The sequence below is a fragment of the Dromiciops gliroides genome, chromosome 1, assembly GCF_019393635.1.
Source record: "Dromiciops gliroides isolate mDroGli1 chromosome 1, mDroGli1.pri, whole genome shotgun sequence".
Lineage (NCBI taxonomy): Eukaryota > Metazoa > Chordata > Mammalia > Microbiotheria > Microbiotheriidae > Dromiciops > Dromiciops gliroides.
The window spans coordinates 591,947,172-591,972,741 of NC_057861.1; positions in this window are offsets into that span (position 1 = coordinate 591,947,172).

The window sequence follows — 25,570 nt, forward strand, 5'->3', positions numbered from 1 at the left end:
GATCTTTAAAAGCCAAAGAGAAGATCTCATACTTGATCCTAGAGGCAAAGGGGAACCATTGGAGTTTACTGATCAGTGACATGGTCAGAACTGCACTTGAGAAAATTTACTTTGGCAGCTGGACGGAGAATGAGTTTGATAGACGAGTGGGAGACTAGAGGCAGGAAGATTAATTAGAAAGCTACTGAAATAGTTCAGGTGAATAGTGATGAGGGCCTGAACTAGAATCATGGCTATGTGAGTGTATAGAAAAGCTATGGAAGATGTGGAGGAAGAAATGACAAGACTGGGCAACTGATTGGATATGTGAAATGAGAGAGTGAGAAGTCAGAGATGACATTAAGGTTGTGAGTCTGGGTGTCTGTAAAGTTGGTGGTGCCTGCTACACAAATATAAATAATTGCAAAATGAATGGATTTGGGAAATAGCTAATGGGTTCTAAAGACTTTAGAATTTTGTTTAATGCAATGATATATCAAGATTTCAGAGGACTAGAGATGAAACACTGCATACCTCTTTCCAGAGAGGTGCTGGACTTCAGATGCAGAATGAGACACGTTTTTGGACATGGAAAATATGGGGATTTGTTTTGTTGGGATATACATTTTTATTACTTGTGTTTTTTCTTTTATTGTATAATTGAGGGGGGCAGAAAGAGGAAGAGATAATAATGCTTGGGAAAGTAAAACATATTGAATTTAAGATACCAATGGGACATCCAATTTGAAATAACTAGTAGCCTCCAACAGGCTGTTGGAGATGTGAATCTGGATCTTAGGCATTATCTCAGAAAAATTAAAATTATAAATGCTAGAATAAAAAGAGGACACTGGAAAGGAGCATACTGTGCCCAAGTGGTCTGTGGCACATTATGATTGTTGACTTTTAAGCAAGGAGTGCTGTAAAACAGAGGTGTCAAACTCGTGCTTGCAAAACTCATGCTTGAAAAACTTCAGACTGCATTGGAAACAGATAAAAAGGTAATTGAGAAATACTTAACAAAATAAATAAAAATACAATACAACATAATAATGTCAATTTGTGGGTTTCTAGGTCAACATGAGGAGCAGCCAGGTGGCACAGTGGATAAAGCACCAGCCCTGGATTCAGGAGAACCTGAGTTCAAATTCAGCCTCAGACACTTGACCCTTACTAGCTGTGTGACCCTGGGCAAGTCACTTAACCCTCATTGCTCCACAAAATAACCAAATAAACAAAAAATAAGCCAATATGAGGGTTAAGGAATTGGTTTCTATTAGAGTTTGACACTATTGGTGTAAAAGATATTTTCATATACACATGAGATAAGAAAAGGAGGTATGTTGGTCATCTTAGAGTGATGGTTGATAGATCAACAGCCTTAATCCTGCATTGATATAGTTGAAATATTAAAGGAACAAGGGTATGTTGAGTACATTGAGTAGCTAGCTCCAGGTAGCACACTGGAAAGAAAGTTGGATTTGAATTTAGAGGATCTAGGTTCAAGTCATCCCTGCCACATTCCGTATATGACCCTTGACAAGTCAAGTTACATCTCTGGGTCTGAGTTTCCTCATCAGTAAAATGAGGGAGTTGGATTACATGACCTATAAGGTCTTCTCTAGCTATGAAATAATATGAAATATTATAAAAACAAAGTGTTAGAGCTAGAAGGGACCTTAGAGATAGTCTTCTCATTGCACAGTTAAGAATATATGGAAAAGCAGATAAGAATCACATTGGATAAGAAGGTGTGGATGGGTTGCAATCTTTATTGGTGTCAAGAATGGATACTCTCGGAGCAGCTAGGTGGCACAGTGGATGGAGCACTGGCCCTGGAGTCAGGAGTACCTGAGTTCAAATCCGGTCTCAGACACTTAACACTTACTAGGCTGTGTGACCCTGGGCAAGTCACTTAACCCCAATTGCCTCACTTAAAAAAAAAAAAAAAGAATGGATACTCTCAATGATTTGATTACAGGTCCATTGAACTAAAGGATCATAATAATAATAATATTAATTTTATGAAGGGGCAGCGAGGTGGCTCAGTGCATAAAATACTAGCCCTGGATTCAGGAGGACCTGAGTTCAAATCTGGCCACAGACACTTCACACTTACTGGCTACGTGACTTTGGGCAAGTCACTTAACCCTCATTGCCTCACCCCAAAAAAAAGAATTTTATGAAACACTTCTATTAAGAAATTTTTATAAATATTATCTCATTTGAGCCTCACAACAACTCTGGGAGGTGGGCACTATTATTATCTTCATTTTATAGTTGACAAAATTGAGGCAAACAGAGGTTAAGTGACTTTCCTAGAGTCATATAATGTTAGTGTCTGAGGCTGGATTTGGATTCAAGCCTTCCTGTCTCTAGGCCCAATGTTCTATCCACTGGGCCATCCAGTGTAGAATATACACAAGCATGACTGGTAGTTATAAAGTATCATTCAAAGTTGGAGAAAGACGATCATTTTTGATTGGGGAGAATAAAGGAAAGCCTCTTGTAAGAAGTTTGAGCTTAGAGTTGAAGAAGAGGTAGAATTTCAATAACTGGAAGGGTAGGAGAAAGCATTTAAGGCATAGGCAAAAAGGTGTGGAGAAGGGAAAGCACTGGAAATGAACCTAGTTACTGGTTCAATCTGTATGGAGTATTAATGCACATGGCCAGGAGTAGTGTAAAATAAGACTGGAAAGGTAAGAGGCATTAGATTATGGGAGGCCTTGAATATCACATGGAAAAGTATAGTTTATTCAGTAAGGCCTAGGGAGTGAAGGAGCCTTGAACTTTCCCCCTTGTTTACCTTTTATCATGACATCCCCCCCCCCAGCCCAGAATCTGCTTTCTCCTTGTTTTCACCTATCAAAAAGCTACCCATCCTTCAAGGTGTAGCTCAAACTCCACTTCATGATAGCTTCCTTAACAAGAAGTCTGGCATTTTGGCAATTCATTATATTTAATTTGTCCTTTTATTGTACATTCCTTTTCTTTCTTTCTTTCCTTCTTTCCTTCCTTCCTTCTTTCTTTCTTTCTTTCTTTCTTTCTTTCTTTCTTTCTTTCTTTCTTTCTTTCTTTCTTTCTTTCTTTCTTTCTTTCTTTCTTTCTTTCTTTCTTTCTTTCTTTCCTTCTAGCTCTCTCTTTCCTTCCTTTTTTCTTTCTAGCTCTCTCTTTCCTTCCTTCTTTCTCTCTTTTTCTTCCTTCCTTCCTTCTTTCCTTCCTTCCTTCCTTCCTTCCTTCCTTCCTTCCTTCCTTCCTTCCTTCCTTCCTTCCTTCCTTCCTTCCTTCCTTCCTTCCTTCCTTCCTTCCTTCCTTCCTTCCTTCCTTCCTTCCTTCCTTCCTTCCTTCCTTTCCTTCCTTCCTTCTTTTTTTCTTTCTTTGGTGCAATGAGGGTTAAGCAACTTGCCCAGGGTCACACAGTTAGTAAGTGTCAAGTGTCTGAGGTCGGATTTGAACTCAGGTCCTCCTGACTTTGCATCATTTCTGTGTTTAGCCTAATGCATAGAACATAGAAGGGTAGAAGGAGAATGAACCTTAATGACCCTCCATGATGCTCTTAATAGGAAATCTCCCTTCTCTGGTAGAATATTAGCAACTTGAGAATAGGAATTGTTCTCTGTTTTTGCCTCCGTATCCCCAGGGCCTAGCATAGTGCCTGGCACATGGTAAACACTTAATACTTATTGATTGGTTGATTCTTGAGCCAGGACAGGCTGCCCTTATTCAGGCCTCTACTTTTTCTGACAGAGAAAGCCAGACCCAGCTGTAGGGCACAGTTCTGTCCAGAGGGTGGCGCCCAGAAATCAGGCATCTTTCTTCTCAATCCCTGCAATTGTGAGCTCTAAACCTGGGGCTTCCTGCCCTCTCTAAATACAAATGTGGGTTCTTGGGGCTGAGGCTGGGTGCAAAATTTAACACTTTCTCCACCGAATCCTCTAATAGAAGGAAAAGAGGGGCATGCTTTCAGAAGGAATAGTCAGAGGTCCTGAGGGGTGAACAAGCAATTTGCATCTGTTTGCTCATCTAGATTGACCTACACCTGTGTACATGTTTATTTTCCTGTGCTTGAATCCTTCCACATGCCTACCTGTTCTGTTCCTATATGACACTGAACAAGCAGATAGATAATGGGTCATATTCCTGGCTAAGACTTTTTGTCTCATATGGGAATGAGGGAGCACTCCTGAGAAAGCAGCCAGGAGAAGAAAGATTCTTCAGAGTCAGTCCTGGGGCACAGTCCTGGAGGCCAGGTCCCTGGGTACTGTCCAGCAGCTCATGCCAAGTGCTCCCACAGGTAGGAACAAACCAATCAGGAACTTCTTGTTACTTCTTTGGAGGCATAGGTATCATTGGTGCCCCAGGGCCAGCAGCCTATGCTGTTTGGAGCTGGGTTTGGAATGAAAACTGTAAGGGGAAAGCTGGCTTCCATAACAAGGACCTGAGATCCCAGAAAAATTGTGAATCCAGGGCAATTTGTGCCCTGCACCTTCCTTCTCTCAAAGAGAAAATAAACTCAATTCATAATGTGGTATCAGTGGTTTAGTGGTATTGGCTTTTTAAAAAGCAGAGCCTTGGGGCAGCTAGGTGGCGCAGGGGCAGCTAGGTGGCGCAGTGGATAGAGCACCGGCCCTGGATTCAGGAGTACCTGAGTTCAAATCCGGCCTCAGACACTTAACACTTACTAGCTGTGTGACCCTGGGCAAGTCACTTAACCCCAATTGCCTCACTAAAAAAAAAAAAAAAAAAAAAAAAAAAAAAAAAAGCAGAGCCTGAAGAAGGCTTAACACAAAGGAATGAATTGCTATTGGTAGAGTTTTAGGCCTGAGGACAGGTTTGTGGGTGAGATTAGTAAAGGGGAAATTCTCTGATGCTCCTAAGATCAGACTCTGTTCCAAACAGACCATCAGACCAAAATAGACCTTACCTACTCTATCTGCTCCTCGGGCTAGCTATGGCATAAGTACATGCATATATATATATATGTATATATATATATATATGTATATATGTGTGTGTATATGTATATGTGTATATGTGTGTGTATGTATATGTATGTATATATGTGTATATATATGTATATGTATGTATGTATCTATAGCATATGTAATGCATTTTACTCTGCAGTTTCCCCCCACCCTCTCTTGTAAGGAATGTCAGGGGCTGTGGAGAAAGAGAAGTGACATCTGACAGCTGTTGGAACAAGAGGGTGCTGAACTCAAGGCTGGAGAGAGAGAGGCTGGATAAGGTGGTTGAGGTTACTAGTATTCAGAGGTTCCAGCCAGTGATAAGGGATAGCCCCAATCTCCATGAGACTTGAACACATTGAACCCCAAGTTCATGATAACTTCCCGAGTCCACAGTTTGTGTATTTTCATTTAATAAATGACCTTGATGTTTGTAGGAGTTGACCCTTCTGCAGAAATTGTGGTTTATGGTGGAGGTGAGGTGGGGTAGGGTTGAGGATTTATGGGATTTAGGAGAGCGGTGGGTTTATAGCTGCTCAGCAGGTGTTTATTATTCCTTGTTCCCCTCTTATAATATGTACTTTTTATTTGCTTATTGATTCTATGCTCAAAGTAAAAATGTATACATATACAGTAGAATCTAAGTATGCCTGTCTGTTTTTGTGGACAGTCAACTCCATTATGTCAAAGTCCTGTGATTAGAGTTCCCTGAAATACAGCCAATTGAAGAAAGAGGCAGAGTTTAGCTAGTAGGTGGGGGCTCAGAGATGACTTTGGCTGGATGCATCCACAAATCTATACACCCCTCGATAATGAATTAGTGCTTGCCACAAAGAGAGGGAGAGCTGGAAACTTAAAGGTGCTCTCTCATAACTGAAGCATATCACACTCAGCACTTCTGTCCAGTGGAGTATGTGTAAATTGACTGGGTGAGTGTAGAATTCCCCAGGATCTATGTCCTCTTCCATGGACAGGATAGGGAGGGTAGTTATCAATGATTCTTCATAGTTAAATATACCCCCTGTGATTTCTTCAGGCTTCCTATTTCCTACGTATCTCCTCCTATATGGATGTTATACTTTAGTCAACATGGACTATTTTCTTTCTACTATTTTTCCTTTGTTTCACATTATGCTAACCCCTTTTCTGAAATGTTCTCTGTCTGCTTTTTTTCCTTATTTTCCCAGTTTCTGCCTATCACATACTACAATACACCTTTACTCTCATTCGTCTAAGACTCAGCTCAAAGCATATGTTCTCCATGAAGTCTTGCCTTGTTACCTGGTAATCAACTCCTCTGAACTTCTATAGAAATTTATTTAGATCACTTAGAAATCTCAACACATGCTACCTTGCATCATTGTTATTTGTATAGATAGATAAGGCATTTATTAAGCACTTTCTGTGTGCCATACTGAGGATATACATGCAAGAAAACAAGGTAACCTTTATTATCAAAAAGCTCACATTTGACGAGGGAAAGACAAAATAAAAATGGGAGCTGGACCCTGGGATGGGGAGAAAGAGGAGATATGCCATCTTTCCTACTAACAGATTTTCAGAAAAGAGCAGGAAGGGATTCTGAGAATAAGGTATCAAAAGACAGAAGCTTCATGGAAGGGGTAATGTTAAGGTCAAATACTGGATTAGCTACTTGCTAGCTGAGTGACCATAGGCAACCATTCTGAGCCTAGTCTTCCTTTGTTAAACGGGGATATTAATATTATATTTATTTCACAAGGGATAAGGATCAAATGCCAATGTGTATTTTTACAAATACAATTTATTGTTGTGTCATTATTGTTACTATTTTAGCATGGTTTCACATTACTCTGGAGTGCTCTGTTACCATAGGTTCAGTGTAGGGTGTTTTGGGTAATAACAGGTATGCAGAAAAAGCTCAAGCTCCCATTCAGGGCATCCTCTACCAACAAAGTAGGCAAGAACCACATATCAGAATGCAATACGTTTAATTAGGACAACAGTAAAATAAATAAAAAGGGAAAATCAAGTAGTAGTCTCATTCCCCTCCCCTTATATACAATGAAGTACAGTTTCCTATAGATTTCCACATTGCTTGGAGAGTGAACACTTCTCAGAAAACCCATGCTATGGCAGTCATATTAGAATACTTCTCATGGCTTCATTTCCTGGTAACCAGCTGTGCCTCATTACTGTCGTTCCTCCCTACCACCACAGTTATTATTTGCTGCTACTGCCATCTGCTACTATTAGCTACTGAAGCTTCTTCCTCTCCAAAGGGAGTGTTATTGTTTTCTTTTTTTAAAAGATTGTTCTGGTCATCATACATGGGACCAATCAATATATTTTCATATCTATTATAAGTCAGGTTCATATCTACACCCAGCTGGAACAAAAAGAGGACCTTTGGGAAGCTGTCAAACCCTTTCAAAATGGCTTCATTTGTCATCCTGTCTGTTCCCCCCAAGTTGATTTACCCCCCACCCTCCTGTTGGGGCTGAGACAAGTGACTTCCTTTCAGCTCTAGTTATTTCAATGGCAGCTAGCACCTGGTGAATTACCTTGAATCTTTAAGTAGTCTCTGGGAGGCACTTAGCCACCCTGGGGAAGAGAAAGGGGGAGGGAAGGCTAAAACTGGCAAACTTTTATCTGCATTCATGCTGTTCTATTCCAGATCCCTTTCTCCTTTACATCATTGTTCAAGGCATATTCCTACATCATTGGAACATAGGCTACGGGATGATCCAGGAAGAGATCATTCTCTATTTACCCTTTCCAATAGGGGAAGCAAATAGAAGTGATTGGGCTTGATGGGCTGGTATACTATGAATGTTCCTGTCTGGTGCCTATACATAATGAAAACTTTAACTTTTGCCATCTCTAAAACAAACCTCCTGGATCTGGGGAAAAGATTTGGATTTCCATCCTCCAAGATTTCTTGGGGTCTTGGGGAGCATGCCTTACTGCAAAACATCATTTGCTTCAGTTTTTCAGTCTGCAATCCCAGAACTTGAGAATCATTCCGTTCTAGTACTGCCACCTCCAGATAGCCTTAAAATATACATTCTCTTGGGGAGTATCACATTAAACTATCATCAATTGTTGACACCTTCTAAAATGTATACAATGTTTATTTCCCTGCTAGCTAATTGACAGAGGAGTAAGTGGAGGAGTGTGGGAGAGAAAAGGAGCTTTGGTAGAAATTTAGTCCATTGTAGCCTTAGTTGTTAATGTTAAAGATGACCTTATTTATATGAGATTATATACATGACACATATATAATGACATTTATATAACATCAAATATGACGTGTGTGTGTGTGTGTGTGTGTGTGTGTGTGTGTGTGTGTGTGTGTGTGTATGATCACCCTTTCCCAAAAGAATGCAAGTTTCTCGAGGGAAGGATTTTCTCACTTTGATATCCCCAGTGCCTAGCACAGTGTTTAGAACATAATAAGCACTATATAAATGCATAGTGCTTGATTGACTCAATGGAGAGCTGAGTTTAGTTGGTGGGTTGAGGGAAACACAATGGACATTGGCTACCCAGTAAAAGTGATAAGTCTAGGGAAATATAAAAGCTACCCAGCAGAGAAGGGTAAAGATAGGGGAGATAGTTTAAAATCTTCACAGGAACAAGATTCAACTGTCCCATTGATTGCCTGCTTCTTCCTCCTTCTAGAACATGTCAGGGAGCATGAAAGGCAGAGAATCTCCACCAAGATTAGAGTTCACCTTGGTGTAGTATATGTACTAATACTGAGGAACCTTGAATTTATAGTAGAACACCTGGGTTCCCATCCTACTTTTTTTTTTTGGTCAGGGCAATGAGGGTTAAGTGACTTGTCCAGGGTCTCATAGCTAGTAAGTGTCAAGTATCTGAGGCCAGATTTGAACACAGGTCCTCCTGAATCCAGGACTGGTGCTTTATCCACTATGCCACCTAGCTGCCTCCCATCCTACTTTTTCTACTTACTACCTGTAAGTCATTCAACTTAGCTGGGACTCAGTTTCCTCCTCTGTAAAATGTGGAGGTTAACTGGAAGTTCCTTTCCTTTTCTCTATGATAAGGAAGGAACATTAAGATAAGAGACAAGATAAGATCTTGTATTCTTATTTTTAACCGTTGGAAGCCAACCTGCTGACACCATTGACTCTTCCTGTCTCAGTAATACCCTGGATCCAGCCAACAGCTTACCTGTCCTATATATCTTTCAGGATTTTACAGATTGACTTTCTGAGCCATGATATTTTCACTGACTCTTCCTGGCTCTATTGATTATTGATTGTGGTCTCTGCCTCCATCCCCACCCCACTCTTCAGAATTTTACCTGGCCTCAATTTCTTCCAGGGGAGGTACAAAGGATCTTGTAAGGACAGGGAGCAGAACATATAAGAAGAAAAATATGGAAAACTACCCACCAAATTCCTGGTGGGCTTCATAGAGTTTGTCTTGGGGAGAGAACTTTTTGGTCTAATCCTATCAGAATCTCTGATTCATTGTTCATTATTTTCTAGATGAGGATAGAAGGAAAGAGAGAGAGAGAGAGAGAGCTCTAGGGCATTGTATAGGAGGGAGAATAGTAATAGCTCACATTAATATAGAAGAATGTTAATAGAACAATCTTACTGAGTCTGTCATGACCTGTTTACCACCAATGGAGAAACCCTACTGAAATATCAATTGAGCATCTGGACCATAAGTCTAGACATAACTCATTTGCCACAGCAATGCACCACAGGAGTTGGCCACAAAAGGTACCAACAAAAACAATGTGGTACTGATGATCTTGTTTTCTAGCAAGTATGGAAAGGAGAGAGAATTTTGCAGTGGTCTACAAAGACTGTGTGATGTTTTCTGCCTCAATCAAGTAGCTCTTACCTCTATTCAAAGGTTGGTTTCTCTCTTGGGGCAGGGAGTTAAAATGAATTGAGGAATGTCTTTCCATTTTCCAGCATATCAGAGATAATGAAATATTCCTTCAAGAATGGAAGAGAATTTCAAGGCAAAAACAAAGAAGAAAAAAGATTTGAAGAGATATAGGAATCCTAATTTATGTCAGGAGACTGGAGGGTGGAAGAATGTGATCGAAAAGAAAGGGAATGAGAGCAGCTATGAGTATTATCCTTATAGAGGGAGTGAGCTGGACCCTCAGAGATTTTTGTTTTCTAAGGAATGATAACATGGATCCCAAAGGCCATCAGAAGAGATCATTCAGTAAGGGTAAGCTAGATGACACAGAAGATAGAGTCCTGGTAGACCTGAATTAAAATCCTACCTAAGATACTAGTTGTGTCAACCTGGGCAACCCACATAACCTCTGTCTGCCTCAGTTTTTTCATCTGTAAAATGAGGATAATAATAGTTACCTAATTCTCAGAATTGTGGGGATAAAATGAGATAGTTGTAAAGCACTTTGTAGATCTTAAAATGCTATATAAGTGCTAGCTATTATTAATGGTCAAGGGAGGAAGAGGTGAGCTAATGATACCTAATCCAGAAGCAATGACTATGTTGATTGTTGGCCTGACATTGTTGAAATCTGCTATCTTTGGCACATATTCAGTACCTGATGCAAAATCTCCTGATTTATCATGCCGGATGATGACTACTCACTCCTTGAGATTCATATGTGGTGTAAGGGGCTAAAATTCTAGCTGGTCTGTCTAAAATATCTAATGAGTGGTTGCCAATAAATTATAGCTTTAGCAAGAGTTACACTTTTAAGCATTTATTAAGGAGAATAAGAATTTGGTAAAGAGAGAGAGAAAGGCCTAGATTCATCTATCCATTAAAGGGAGAGCGCATTTCTAGCTCTATTCTCAACCAGAGTCCTGACAAAAGAGAGTGAGAGCACCAGCCTCACCCCCTCTTTCTCCCACAAGCAAATGTCACTTTCTGACACCAAAGAGCCCCATGTCTTGCCCTCAGATGCCTTCTCCTCATGGCGGAGCATCCTGCAGTAAGTCTCCAGCATGTGGCATCATCGCAATCGTTACATGTGGTTAAATGATATTTCCAGACAATATTTAGAAATAAGCACTAAGATTAATGAAACCATGGGCGAGAAACTGAAGACCTTAGGAACATGAACAGTGTGTTCATCATTGCTACTAATGGAAGGAAAATGTTTCAGGGGGAAAAAAGACACGTTTGGGAAATAATCAGGTGATTAAGAAGATGGTAGGATCTTCTGAGAATAGGATCCTAATTTTTGAGTCACAAGTTAATATGTGTATAAGAAGACTAGATGTTAGGACAGTTAGGTGCTCTCAGAATTGATTGAATGTTTAGATCCAGAGGAGTATTGAATGTCTGAGGCCTATTTTATTAGAGTGCCATAGGGATTTGTGCTTGATCTTGGACAGGTTAACTTTTTTGTTAACTTTTTTTAAACTCAATGACTTTGGCTAGGAAATTTACAGATGACACAAAGCTAGTAGCAATAACTGACATATCATATGACATCAGTGTCGTAAATGGGAAAAGAGTACTGGTTTATAGTCTGAGGAACTGGGTTCAAATTTGCATCTGGCTCTTACTTGATTGACCCTGAAAAAACCACTTAATGTCTCTGGGCTTCAGTTTCCTTATATTTAAAGAGGGAGATTGGAATAATTGGCTTCCAAGGGTACCTTCCTCCTCTGGTTTCAGAATAGTATGAATTATTATCTTAAAGTACCTTGACAGGATAGAATGTTTGGCCTTATCTAATAAGAAGAAATTTAATTGATGGAAGTATTAAATGTTACACCTGGGGCAAAAAAACTAGCCAACCATATTCACATGTATAAAATGGGAGAAATATGTCTAGATAGAAGTTTCTTTGACAAATAGGGGCAGTGAGGCTTTTAGTAGATAGAAGATTTGTTGTGAGTCAACAGAGATTAAGAGAGCCAGTGCAGTTACCTTAGACTGCATTTGGAGAGTCATAGTGTCCAAGACAAAGTTGAGGATAGTCTCATTGTATTCTGCTCTGTTGTGGTGAGGTGTGACTAGGGTTATACACATTATAAGGGAGGAAGCAGGTCTAATAGAGTAGCTAGAATTTCAAGGCAGGAAGTTCCTAGACTATGGTGCAGAGAGAATCTCATGGAGAGAGTTGATAGAATAAACCATTGGGAATTAAAGTATTCTGATGGCCCCTACTTCTTCCTTCCAACTGCCCACATACAGCAAGTTAAAGAATAACTGAAAGCTTTGCATTGTTGATCCAGTACCTGTTAGCTGGTTAAGACCACCTAACTCAGGGGTTCTGATACTTACTCAGAGCTTCTGGTTTTCTAATATCATCTGGCCCTGTATTAGCCATTAGCCATTAGCCACCATTGCTGGTGTCATTTCTGTGAGGGAAGGTCTTAGTGCTCAGGTGAACCAGATTCAAAATGAGAACCACTAGAATAGAATTATCAATGTATGTATCCTTGCACTGTATTCAACACATAGAGACTTATAAGCTAAACAAACTTGTTCTTTCAAAACTCCCTAGTTTGTGTCAGATTAATCATTTGCATTATCATGATACAGAGTTTTAAGATGGCATCTTGAGTTTCCAGCATGCCTGGAAAAATCAAATCTTCAGTGTCATACTTAGTTGTGGGCACTACATTTTAGAAAAGACATTGAAAAAGAGCAAAGCGCCCCAAGGAGGGAAACTAGGATAATGAAATACCTCAAGATTATGCAATATGAGCATCTTTTGAAGGAACTAGAGATGTTTAGCCTAGAGAAGAAGAGATGTTACAGGGTATATGATATCTATCTCCAATTATCTAGAGGAATGTCACATGGAAGATCTGTTCTTCTTGGTCCCTGAATGTACAACTAGACTCTATGGGTAGAAAGTACAAAAAAAGATTTAGGCTCTAAGTAATGATCTGTATGTTTAGGATAAATACCTCTAGGGTTGAATTCATTGAAATATCAAATAATTAAGGGAAAAAAATTTTCCTAACATTTAAAGTTTCCTAAGAGTGGCATGGGTTACTGCAGGAGAGTGCGGCTACCCTCATATTGATGACTGTCTAGAAAAGGCTAGAACTATATTGTAGAGATTCTTTTTCAGGTACAGGTTGGGCTAGATGGCTTCTGGTTTTCCTTCCAGACCTGAGATTTAAGTACTTTTACATTCCTTATTTCAATTGGTCTTTATAACCCCAGTGATAAAGCAGTGTTTGGACTATCATCCCCATTTATATGTGGGTTAACTCGGGCTCAGAGAAATGAAGAGACTTGCTTCCAATCCCCCAAGAAATAGCAAAACCATGGACAAGAATTGAAGTTTTCTGATTCCTCTTTCCAAGTCACAAAGCCTTTCCTGTTATAGTGATATCTATACAAAGATAGCAGCCTCATTTTTGGCTGTTCTGGCCCATCAGTTACTTCCTTGATTCCCTAGCTGAGTTTGTAAAGTTGCCTTCAGAGCAGTTGCTTACCACAAGAGAGGCAACAATCAGCCATGGTAAGTTGTTTTCCCAACATTTCACTGCCAAGTCAGAGACTGACTCAACAAAGAGACTCCATGTTGCTCCCTGATGTACAAAAGGAAGTAAAGGGTAGCTGTCTGCACGTCCAAACCTGCCTTTCAATTCCCACTCCTAAGGGGAACAGGGTTATTAGTGTGGATGGTTCCCCAGATTCTGGTTTCTATATTTCATATCTTGCGTTCCCTCTGTGTTTTGCAGAACATTCTAAATGCTGGTCTCTTGGGCATCATCATTTTTTTCAGGCTTAGCACATTTAGATACAATCTGCAGCCCTCTTCACACACTGACACTCAGGAGCACCAATAAATAGTTGCTTTGGCAGGTGTTTTTGCTCACCCGGGTTCCCTCCACTACCAGGCGTCTGCCCATCTAATTAGCTGCGGTCAAAAGAAGCAGAGCATTTTGACAACATAGGGATGAGAAGCAATAAGAAATAGATAATTTACTCAAGGCAAATTAACTCTCCAAGGGCTAAGTAAAAGAACTGCTGGCCTTAGACAGCATGTGGTAGTAAGTTGCTTTCCACCATTCATCTGGGATGTAGCAGGGGCATGCTAGGAAATGTGCTGGACCACAAAGTAGGGTTAATAGGATTACAGATCTAGAGATGGAAGGGACCTCAGAGACCATTTATTTAATCCAACCACTTCATCTTACAAATGAATAAACTGAGGCCCAGAGAGGTTACAAGACCTTTTGAAGGAAAGACTGGTATCAGATAACAGGACTGGGATTTGAACGAGGGCTGGAAGTTGAACCAATGTCATCTGATTCAAAATCTTAGCATTCTTTCCACTGCACTATGCAGAGAGGTGGAATAACTTGTCAAGGTTATACAACTTTAGAACGTGACAGAGTCAGAAGTAGAAGTGATCTTCTGAATCCTAGTCTACCGGTCTTTCTTCTTATCTTACCATTTTGCCAGGGGCTAGTTCTGCCCCACTGAGGAAAGCTGGAATAATTGAGCCATCTGGATGGTGGGTGGAGAGTTGGGGAGTACAGAGGCCAGCTTACTGGCTGTGGGAAGCCAAGATCTTAAAAAAAGAACTCCCTGCATAATTTACCAGAGCTCTGGGGCAGGAAGGTAGAAACAACTACCAGAATCTTCTAAATTCCCATTTCCTAAGGTTGTCACAGGCTCTTTGGGAGGGAATGTCTTTCTGGGTCCCAGTCCCAGGTAACAGTTGCTTGTAGTGGCAGGAGGGGAGGGGATCATAGGGAGGTTCTTCCCTTTGCAGAATAGCTTCACCTCATTCTTCCCCCCCACCCCCTGCATTGAAGCCAGAACACAGGTCTGTTAAGAAGATGTAGGCTGCATACCTCACCCTTAAGAGAGAAAGAGTTCCTGTTCCATATGAGTGAACTTTATCTGCTCAGATAAATTATTAACTTAATTCTTTGAAAACTTGTCTGATAAATATCTTTGGGCTGTAAGAATTGTCTCCTGGGTTCACTGATCCTGCCCTTCTCTCTTCCCCTCACCCCACTTCCTTTCACCTGTTCTCCACTACTGTAGCCCATCCCTCTCTTGAAAGATTTCTTTTTGGCTGCCCTTTGAACTTTAAGACTCCCTTTAAGACTCCTGTCTTAGGGCCTCTCAGAAGTATTGCTTCCACTTCTACTAACTTTGTTGTTAACGTTCAGTCGTTTCAGTTACATAAGACTCTTCATTATACCATTTGGCATCTTCTTGGCAAGGATACCGGAGTGGTTTGTCATGTCCTTCTCCATCCAGCTCATTTTAAGATGAGGAAACCAAGGCACATAGGGTTAAAATGACTTGCCCGGGGTCACACATCTAATAAGTGTCTGAAGCCATATTTGAATTCAGGAAAATAAATCTTCATGATTCCAGACCCAGTGCTCTATCTATCTATTGTGTCACCTAGCTGCCCTATTACTAACTTACCACTGTATTTAAAGTTAGGCTTGCTAAGGATATTGGTTTCTGTGTCCCTGTCCAAAGCTTTATCTTTTTTCCATTTGAAGGAGGGTAAAGGAGTGATGCCAACACTGGGCTGAAAAGGGCAAACCAAAATGCTGAAATGAACATGCTGCACCAAGAAGCTAAGAAAGCTTATCAAGACTCAGGGTTCTTACTTTATCTTTGACTGAAAACTCAGATCAAAAACAAAGATTCCAGGATCTTGAGGCCTCAAGAATTTTATTCAGCAGCACCTCCACTGTCCCTTCCCAACTTTTTAGATGTACTTCCCCTTCCCAATGCATTCTGGGGATGTTGGTCAGTGTAGAAAAGAATTATGATTTGTTCTTAGTTGAAGGGGTTGTTGTGGGAAGCATGGTACTAGGGAAAGGGTTTTAAAGCTGGAGTCAGAGGACATGGATTCAAATCCCATTCCAGCTATTTACCACCTGTGGGATCCTGGGCAAATCATTTAATCTGTTAACCTCTTTCAGCACTAGTCCTCATCTGTAGAATGAAGAGCTTTTACTAAATCTAGGGTTCTTAACCTTGTTTTTTTGGGTGCCATGCCTCTGGATCTCCTTACAAATAATATTTTTAAAATGAATAAAATTAAGTACACAGGATTACAAAGGAAACCAATTATATTGAAATATACATTTTTTAAAAAAATGCATGCAACATATACCAAGATAAGGTCAAAATGGGTACATAATTTAGACATACAGGGTGATATCATAAACATATCAGGGGGGCATAGAATAGTTTACTTGTCAGATCTACAGATAAGGGAAGAATTTGTGACCAAGTAAGAGATAGAGAGCATTATGAGATGTAAAATGGATAATTCTGATTATATTAAATTAAAAGGATTTTACACAAACAAAAGCAATTGTCTCTGATAAAAAACTAATTTCTCAAATATATAGAGAACTAAATCAAATTTATAAGCATACAAGTCATTCCCTAATAGTTAAAGGATATGAACAGGCAATTTTCACATGAAGAAATCAAAGCTATCTATAGTAATATGAAAAAATGTTCTAAATCACGATTGATTAGAGAAATTCAAATTAAAACAAATCTGGGGTACCATTCCACACTTATCAGATTGGCTAATATACCAGAAAAGGAAAATGATAAATATTGGAGGGGATGTGGGGAAATTGGAACACTAATGCACTGTTGATGAAGTTGTGAACTGATTCAGCCATTCTGGGGAGCAATTTGGAACTATGCCCAAAGGGCAATAAAACTATGTATATGCTTTGATCCAGCAATATCACTACTAGGTCTATATTCCAAAGAGATTTAGAAAAAGTACCTATATGTATAAAAATATTTCGAGCAGCTCTTTTTTCTGATGGCAAAGAATTGGAAATTGAGAGAATGTACATCAATTGGGGAATGGCTGAACAAGTTATGGTATATGACTATAATGGAATACTATTGTGCTATAAGAAATAATAAGTAGTATGATTTCAGAAAAACAACAACCTGGAAAGACTTGCATGAACAAATTCAAAGTGAAGTGAGCAGAACCAGGAGAACATTGTGCACAGTAAGTGCTATTGTACAATGATCAACTGTGCATGACTTAGCAATAAAATGACTTAAGACAGTTCCAAAGAACTCATGATGACAAATGCTATCCACCTCTAGAGAGAGAGAGAACTGATGAAGTCTGAATGTATATAAAAGCATAATTTTAAAAACTTTCTTTATTCTTTTGTCTGTGTTTTCTTTCACAACATGACTAATATGGAAATGTTTTGCATGGTTGCACATGTACAACCTATATCAAATTTCCTTCCATCTCAGGGAGAGAGAGAGAAGGGAGAGTTGGAGAAAATTTGGAAGTCAAATTTTAAAAAATGAATATTAAAAATCGCTTTTACATGTAATTGAGGGAAAATTATTTTATTTTTCATTTAATTTTTTTTACTATCATTACTCTTTTTTTGTGGGGCAATGAGGGTTAAGTGACTTGCCCAGGGTCACACAGCTAATAAATGTCAAATGTCTGAGGTCGGATTTGAACTCAGGTCCTCCTGAATCCAGGGCCAGTGCTTTATCCACTGTTCCATTTAGCAGTCCCATATCATTATTCTTAATAATAAACATTTTTATTTAAAGTTTTGATTTCCAAATTTTATCCCTTCTTCCCTCCCTTTCCTCCCCACCTTTGTGAGGTGGCAAGGAATCAATCATAAGTTATATATGTGCAATTATGTAAAACATTATCATATTAGTAATTTTATATAACAAAACTTGAATAGAAGAAAAAAAGGAAATAAAGTAAGAAATAGCATGCTTCAGTCTGTGTTCAATCAATATCATTTCTTTCTCTGAAGGCAGATAGTATGCTTAATCATTAGCCCTTTGGAATTATCTTGGATCACTGTATTGCTGAGAATAGTTAAGTAATTCACAGTTCTTCATCAAACAATATTGCTGTCCCTGTTCACAATGTTCTCCTGGTTCTGCTTACTTCACTATATATCAGTTCATGAAAGTCTTTCCAGGCCTTTCTGAATTCATCCTGCTTGTCATTTCTTATAACACAATAATATCCCATCACAGTCATATACCACAGCTTATTTAGCCATTCCCCAATTGATGGACATTCCTTTGATTTCCAACTCTTAGGGACCACAAAAAGAGTTGCTACAAATATTTTTGTACAAACAGGTATTTTTCTCTTTTGGGGGATGTCTTTGGGATATAACCCTAGCAATAGTATTGCTGGATCAAAGAGTATGCACAATTTTATAGCCCTTTTGGGCATAGTTCCAATTTATTCTCCAGAATGGTTGTATCTGATCACAACTCCACCAAGAGTGGATTTAGTGTCCCAGTTTTCCCACCAATATCCCCTCCAACATCCAGTATTTTCCCTTTTTGTTATATAAAATATTATTTTAAAAAATCATGGGGGGATGCTAGGTGGCGCAGTGGATAAAGCACCGGCCCTGGATTCAGGAGTACCTGAGTTCAAATCCGGCCTTACACACTTGACACTTACTAGCTGTGTGACCATGGGCAAGTCACTTAACCCCCATTGCCCTGCAAAAAAAAAAATCATGAGTGCCTGGTTAAGAAGCCTTGGACTAGATAGTCTCTAAGGTACCTTCTATTTCCAAATCTATGATCTATGAAGCTCTCTATAATCCTATTTCCTGGAAAAGGAATAGGGTTTAGTGAAAGCTGGGATTTCCTATCCTCTACACAGTCTTTAGAAGAATCTGAGCACTGAACATTATATGGGGGAATATCACCTTGTGATTTTTGTTTTCACTCTCCTCCATGGACTTGAGAATAATACTAGCTTACATTTACACAGTGCTTTAAGGTTCACAAAAGAAAGGAAGAGGGGAAAAAAGGAAAAAAAATGATGCTTACTTAAGAGACTTCTTGGGAAATTAAGCAATCACCTTTTCTCAAAATGAGCCAACTCAACATCTAGAATTTAGCTTCACCCTGAAGACCCAATACTATGACTATACACGAATTCCCATCTATTTCCAATTCTCCTTATTAGCATCAATAACAACATATGCACACTTATTTATAACAATAGAAACTCACACGTATACAACACTTTAAGTTTTGTAAAATATCTTTCTCACAACAATGCTGTGAGTTAGACAATGAAAGTATTATTTCTATTTTATAGATAAGAACCTTGAAACTCAGAGATGTTGCTCAAGTTCACAAAAGTGAAAGTAGCAGAGTCAGCTTGAGAACTCAGGTTTCAAAGTCTTCTGAATACAAGTTCATATGATGCTTAAAGTGTGATTTATATTTTTTCAGACTATTTATAAATGAATTTATTTTATATTGAGAGTTGCAGTGCCCATGTATCAGACCTACAATCTATCTTTCCCAACTACCATGCTTATCTCTTCTTTGTGTAATTTTTTCTGCATCTTGTTAGTTGATTGATCAAACAGGAATGCATATAAAGTACTTTGAGAAATTAAGAATGCTCTATGGAAGAAGAAGAAGAAGAAGATGATGATGATGATGATGATGGTGGTGGTGGTGGTGATATTTCCTCTCCCCAATACCACCCTTTATTATATACCTCACAATTTAATTTTTCCCAGGAATGTGTGTCTTAACAGGAACTCTTTCTCCCCATTTTGGGGGGAATTTACTTAGTATTTCATCTTTCCCCAATTACATGTAAAAGCAATTTTTAACATTTGATTTTAAAACTTAGGGTTCCAAATTCTCTCCCTTCCTTCCTCCCCTCCACCCCCAAATTGAGAAGGCATAGAGGTTATACCTGCACAGTCAAGTAAAATGCCTCCGTGTTAGCCATTTCATGAAAGAAAACAGCCGAAGTCCCCAAGAAAAATACAGAAAGTGAAAAAAAAAGTATGCTTCAATCTGTATTGAGACACCATCAGTTCTTTCTCTGGAGATGCATAGCATGTTTTCATCATAAGTCCTTCAGAGTCATTCTGGATCATTGTATTGCTGAGAATAGCTAAGTCATTCCAAGATTATCTTACAATATTGTAGTTACTTTGTACAAAGTACATTTCACTTTGCATCAGCTCATGAAAGTTTTTCCAGGTTTTTCTGAGAGCATTCTGTTAATCATTTCTTACAGCACAATATTATAATCATATATCACAATTTGTTCATCCATTTCCCAATTGATGGGCATCCCCTCAATTTCCAATTCTTTGCAACCAGAAAAGAGCTGCTATAAATATTTTTTATGCATAGGTATTTTCCCTTTTTGTCTTTTAAAATCTCTTTTTGGATAGAGACTTAGTGGTGAGCGGTATTACTAGATCAAAGAGTGTGCATGGCTTTATAGTCCTTTGGGCATAGTTCCAAATTGCAGAATTGAATCAGTTTAGAACTCCACCAACAGTACATTAATGTCTCATTTCCCTCCACATACCCTCCAATATTTGTCATTTTCCTCTTCTGTCCCATTAGGCAATCTAATAGGTATGAGGTAGTACTCCAAAATTATTTTTATTTGCATCTCTTTAATCAATAGTGAATTAGAGCATTTTTATGAAACAGGAACTCTTAGGGCAGCTAGGTGGCACAGTGGATAAAGCACCAACCCTGGATTCAGGAGGACCTGAATTCAAATTCAGCTTCAGACACTTGACACTTACTAGCTGTGTGATCCTGGGCAAGTCACTTAACCCTCATTGCCCCTCCCCCCACAAAGCAAAAAAACAAAAACAAAAACAAACAAACCAGGAATGTTTAAAGAGACAATCCCTTAACCTAACTTCTGAAGTCACCAAAAGCCAGTCACTTGAATTTTTCAAGTTTCTGTTTTCTTTCTTCTGTGTATTCTGAGGGTGATGGTAGGGCCTCCAAGAGCAGTGTGGTCCAGTTGAAAGATCAATGGACTTGAGGTCTGAAGGATTTTTAGTACAATCTTTATCTCTTACAGTATATTCCTAGACCAATTGCTTAGCAATTTTTGAGCCTTCATTTCCGCGTTTGTAAAATGGGAGAAATAATACTTATACTGCATATTTCACAGGGTTTTGGGGAGGATCAAATAATATAATGTATACAAAAGATCTTTGTAATCTTTTTTTTTTAATGTATGAGGTATTTTATTTTTTCCGTTACATGTAAAGATAGTTCTCAACTTTTGTTTATACATGCTTTACAATTTCAGATTTTTCTCCCTCCCTCCCCTCCCTCCCCCCTTCCCTAGACAGCAGGTAATCTGATATAGGTTATATCTACATATCTCTATACATATACATATAGATATATATATATATACACACACACACATATATATATATACATAATAACATTAATCCTATTTCTGCATTAATCCTGTTACAAGAGAAAGAATCAGAGCAGTGATGCAAAACCTCAAAATAGAAAAAAAAAACAACAGCACCCAAAACAAAAGAAATAATATGGTTCAATCAGCATCTATACTCCGCAGTTCTTTCTTTTTTTTCTTGGATTTGGAGATACTCTTCTGTACCATTGCATTGGTGAGAAGAATATAGTCCGTCACAGTAGGTCAACACTCAATGTTGATGATACTGTGTACAATGTTCTTCTGGTTCTGCTCATCTCACTCATCATCAGCTCATGTAAGACCCTCCAGGTTTCTCTGAACTCTTCCTGCTCATCATTTCTTACAGCACAATAGTATTCCATTGTATTCATATACCACAACTTGTCCAGCCATTCCCCAATTGATGGGCACCCCCTCAACTTCCAATTCCTTGCTACCACGTAAAGAGCAGCTATAAATATTTTTGTACATGTGGGTCCCTTTCCCCCTTCCATGATTTCTTTGGGCAAAAGACCTAAAAGTGGGATTGCTGGGTCAAAGGGTATGCACAGCTTTATCACCCTTTGGGCATAATTCCAGATTGCTCTCCAGAATGGTTGGATCAGCTCACAGCTCCACCAACAATGCATTAGTGTTCCAATTTTCCCACAGCCTCTCCAACATTTATTATCTTCCTTTTTTGTCATTTTAGCCAATCTGATAGGTGTCAGGTGGTACCTCAGAGTTGTTTTAATTTGCATCTCTCTAATCATTAGAGATTTAGAGCATTTTTTCATATGGGAATAGATAGCTTTGGTTTCTTCATCAGAAAACTGCCTGTTCATATCCTTTGACCATTTCTCAATTGGGGAATGACTTGGATTCTTATAAATTTGATTTAATTCCCTATATATTTTAGAGATGAGGCCTTTATCAGAAGCACTGGCCTCAAAAATTGTTTCCCAGCTTTCTGCCTCCCTTCCAATTTTGGATGCATTGCTTCTGTTTGTACAAAAATTTTTAAATTTAATATAATCAAAATCATCCATTTTGCATTTTATAATATACTCTATCTCTTGTTTGGTCAAAAATTGTTTTCCTTTCCAAAGATCTGATAGGTAGACTATTCCTTTCTCTCCTAATTTACCTATGGTATCACCTCTTATGTCTAAATCATGTATCCATTTTGACCTTATTTTAGTATAAGGTGTAAGATGTTGGTCTATGCCTAATTTCTGCCATACTATCTTCCAGTTTTCCCAGCAGTTTTTGTCAAATACTGAGTTCCTATCCCAGAAGCTGGAGTCTTTGGGTTTATCAAACACTACATTACTAGTGTCATTTACTACTGCATTTCCTGAGCCTAGCCTATTCCATTGATCTACCACTCTATTTTTTAGCCAGTACCAGATAGTTTTGATGACTGCCGCTTTATAGTAAAGCTCCAGGTTTGGTACCGCTAACCCATCTTCCTGTGAATTTTTTTTCATTATTTCCCTGGATATTCTTGATTTTTTGTTTTTCCAGATGAATTTTGTTATTATTTTTTCTAGCTGTATAAAATAATTTTTAGGTAGTCTGATTGGTATGGCACTGAATAAGTAAATTAATTTAGGCAGTATTGTCATTTTTACTATATTAGCTCTGCCTATCCATGAGCAATTGATATCTTTCCAATTATTTAGATCTGATTTGATTTGTGTGAAGAGTGTTTGGTAGTTGTGTTCATAGAGTTCCTGGGTTTGTCTTGGCAAGTAGACTCCCAAGTATTTTATATTATCTACCATTACTTTAAATGGAATTTCTCTTTCTATCTCTTGCTGCTGGACTTTGTTGGTCATGTATAGAAATGCTGATGATTTCTGTGGATTTATTTTATATCCTGCTACTTTGCTAAAGTTGTTAATTGTTTCAAGTAATTTTTGAGTTGATTCTCGAGGATTCCTTAAGTATACCATCATATCATCTGCAAAGAGTGATAGTTTTGTTTCCTCCTTGCCTATTCTAATTCCTTTAATTCCTTTCTCTTCTCTGATTGCTAAAGCTAACATTTCTAGAACAATATTAAATAATAGGGGTGATAATGGACATCCCTGTTTCACCCCTGATCTTATTGGGAAGGCCTCTAATTTATCTCCATTGCATATAATACTTGCTGATGGCTTTAGGTAGATACTGTTTATTATTCTAAGGAAAGCTCCCCCTATTCCTAAACTCTCTAGTGTTTTTATTAGGAATGGGTGCTGTACTTTGTCAAAAGCTTTCTCTGCATCTATTGAGATAATCATATGATTTTGGTTGGTTTTCTTATTGATGTGGTTGATTATGTTAATAGTTTTCCTAATGTTGAACCATCCCTGTATTCCTGGTATAAATCCCACCTGGTCATAGTGTATTATCCTGGTGATCACTTGCTGCAATCTCCTTGCTAATATCTTATTTAAGATTTTAGCATCAATATTCATTAGGGAAATTGGTCTATAATTTTCTTTCTCTGTTTTTGCTTTGCCTGGTTTTGGTATTACCACCATATTTGTGTCATAAAACAAATTTGGTAGAACTCCTTCTTCACCTATTTTTCCAAATAATTTGTATAATATTGGAATTAATTGTTCTTTAAATGTTTGGTAAAATTCACCCGTAAACCCATCTGGCCCTGGGGATTTTTTCTTAGGGAGTTCATTAATAGCTTGTTCAATTTCTTTTTCTAATATGGGTTTATTTAAGGATTTTATTTCCTCTTCAGTTAACCTGGGCAGTTTGTATTTTTGTAAATATTCATCCATTTCATTTAGATTGTCAAATTTATTGGCATACAGTTGGACAAAATATTTCCTAATTATTGCTTTAATTTCCACTTCATTGGTGGTAACATCACCCTTTTCATTTTTGATACTGGTAATTTGGTTTTCTTCTTTCTTTTTTTAAAATCAAATTAACCAATATTTTATCTATTTTATTGGTTTTTTCATAAAACCAGCTCTTAGTTTTATTGATTAATTCTGTAGTTTTTTTGCTTTCAATCTTATTAATTTCTCCTTTAATTTTCAGGATCTCTAATTTAGTGTCTAATTGGGGATTTCTAATTTGTTCTCTTTCTAGCTTTTTAAGTTGCATGCCCAATTCATTAATCTCCTCTTTCTCTTTTTTATTCAGATCTTTGTAATCTTAATTGTTATTTGAAAGTGACTTATTCTGAGATATGGACTGGAACATTGATTTCATTTGATGATGGGAACTCCTGAGTGAGGCAACTCCCTTTGCCAATGCAAGTGAGTATCTTCTCTCTAGCCTTTTTAAAAAGACCATATCTTCTCTAGCTTAAGTTTTAGAGTGTTCCATAGAAAATTGAGAGGTTAAGTGACTTGGCTAGGAACACAAAGGCAGGACTTGAACCAAGGTTTCATTGGCTCTGAGGCAAACTCTGTATTCACTAGGCCACACTATCCTCTCTTATTATTATTAAGACCCAAAGGGAAGCTTTTTCTGAGCATCTGCCCAACTTGGTGAAGGCTGTATTTAGTCTCTCCTGCTATCTCAGAGAGTCCTTTCCCCCAGCCCAACTTTCCAAAGGCTCTAGCTCCTCCAGTTCTCAAACTGGGCCTTATTTGCATTTTGGCAAAAAGCCTCAACTCCTCCTTTGTGGTTCTCTTGCTGAGCAGAGGAGAGCCATGTTAGTAAAAGCCCTTTAGACTGAGCACTGTCACAGGTGCTCCCTGCTGATATGTCCACCCTTGGTCTTTGCTTGTTCCTGGACAAAGGATACTAGTGTTGCTCTTCAGATCCCATTCTTCTAGGAATGTGCGGAATAAATCACACCACATAAGTATGGCTGAATCCCCCGGGAGTTACAAAAACACACTCAATATGTAGGACAGGATGTGAAGAAGCTTACCAAACCAAGAATTTCCTCCTGCTTAATATTTGCGCCAGATTCTGACAGACACCTAGGTAGCTAATATGCAATTCCCAGCAGTTTTCCATTTCTGGCACTTAAGTTATATGTATCCTGTGTGTAATTACTTGTAGCCTATTTCTTACAGGTGCCCTTGGCAGGTGCCAATGTTCTTTGCATCTCTAAGTTGTTCACCCTCTGTTCTGAGGTCCCTGCCAATGCTGATGCTGTTGACACACTCTGTCCCTCCCCTTCTTCTAATCTCCACCTCTATGCCCCAACCAAGAAACTTGCAAACCTAAAAGATGATTTCGCTCTGCCTGGCCATGTACTTGCAGCTCCAAATACTGATAAATTGAACTATAAAAAGGGGCACAAATCACAAAGGCTCACCCGTGCCCCATGGCGCAAAGGGGCCATTACAGCAGGGAGCGGGTGAGTCAGGAAAATGCCGCAATAATTTATGCCAAAAATTGCATTCCAGGAGCTTGCCATAAACCATGGGGAAAATATTGTGACACAACTGGGGCCCTGGCTTGTTTTATTTCTCTC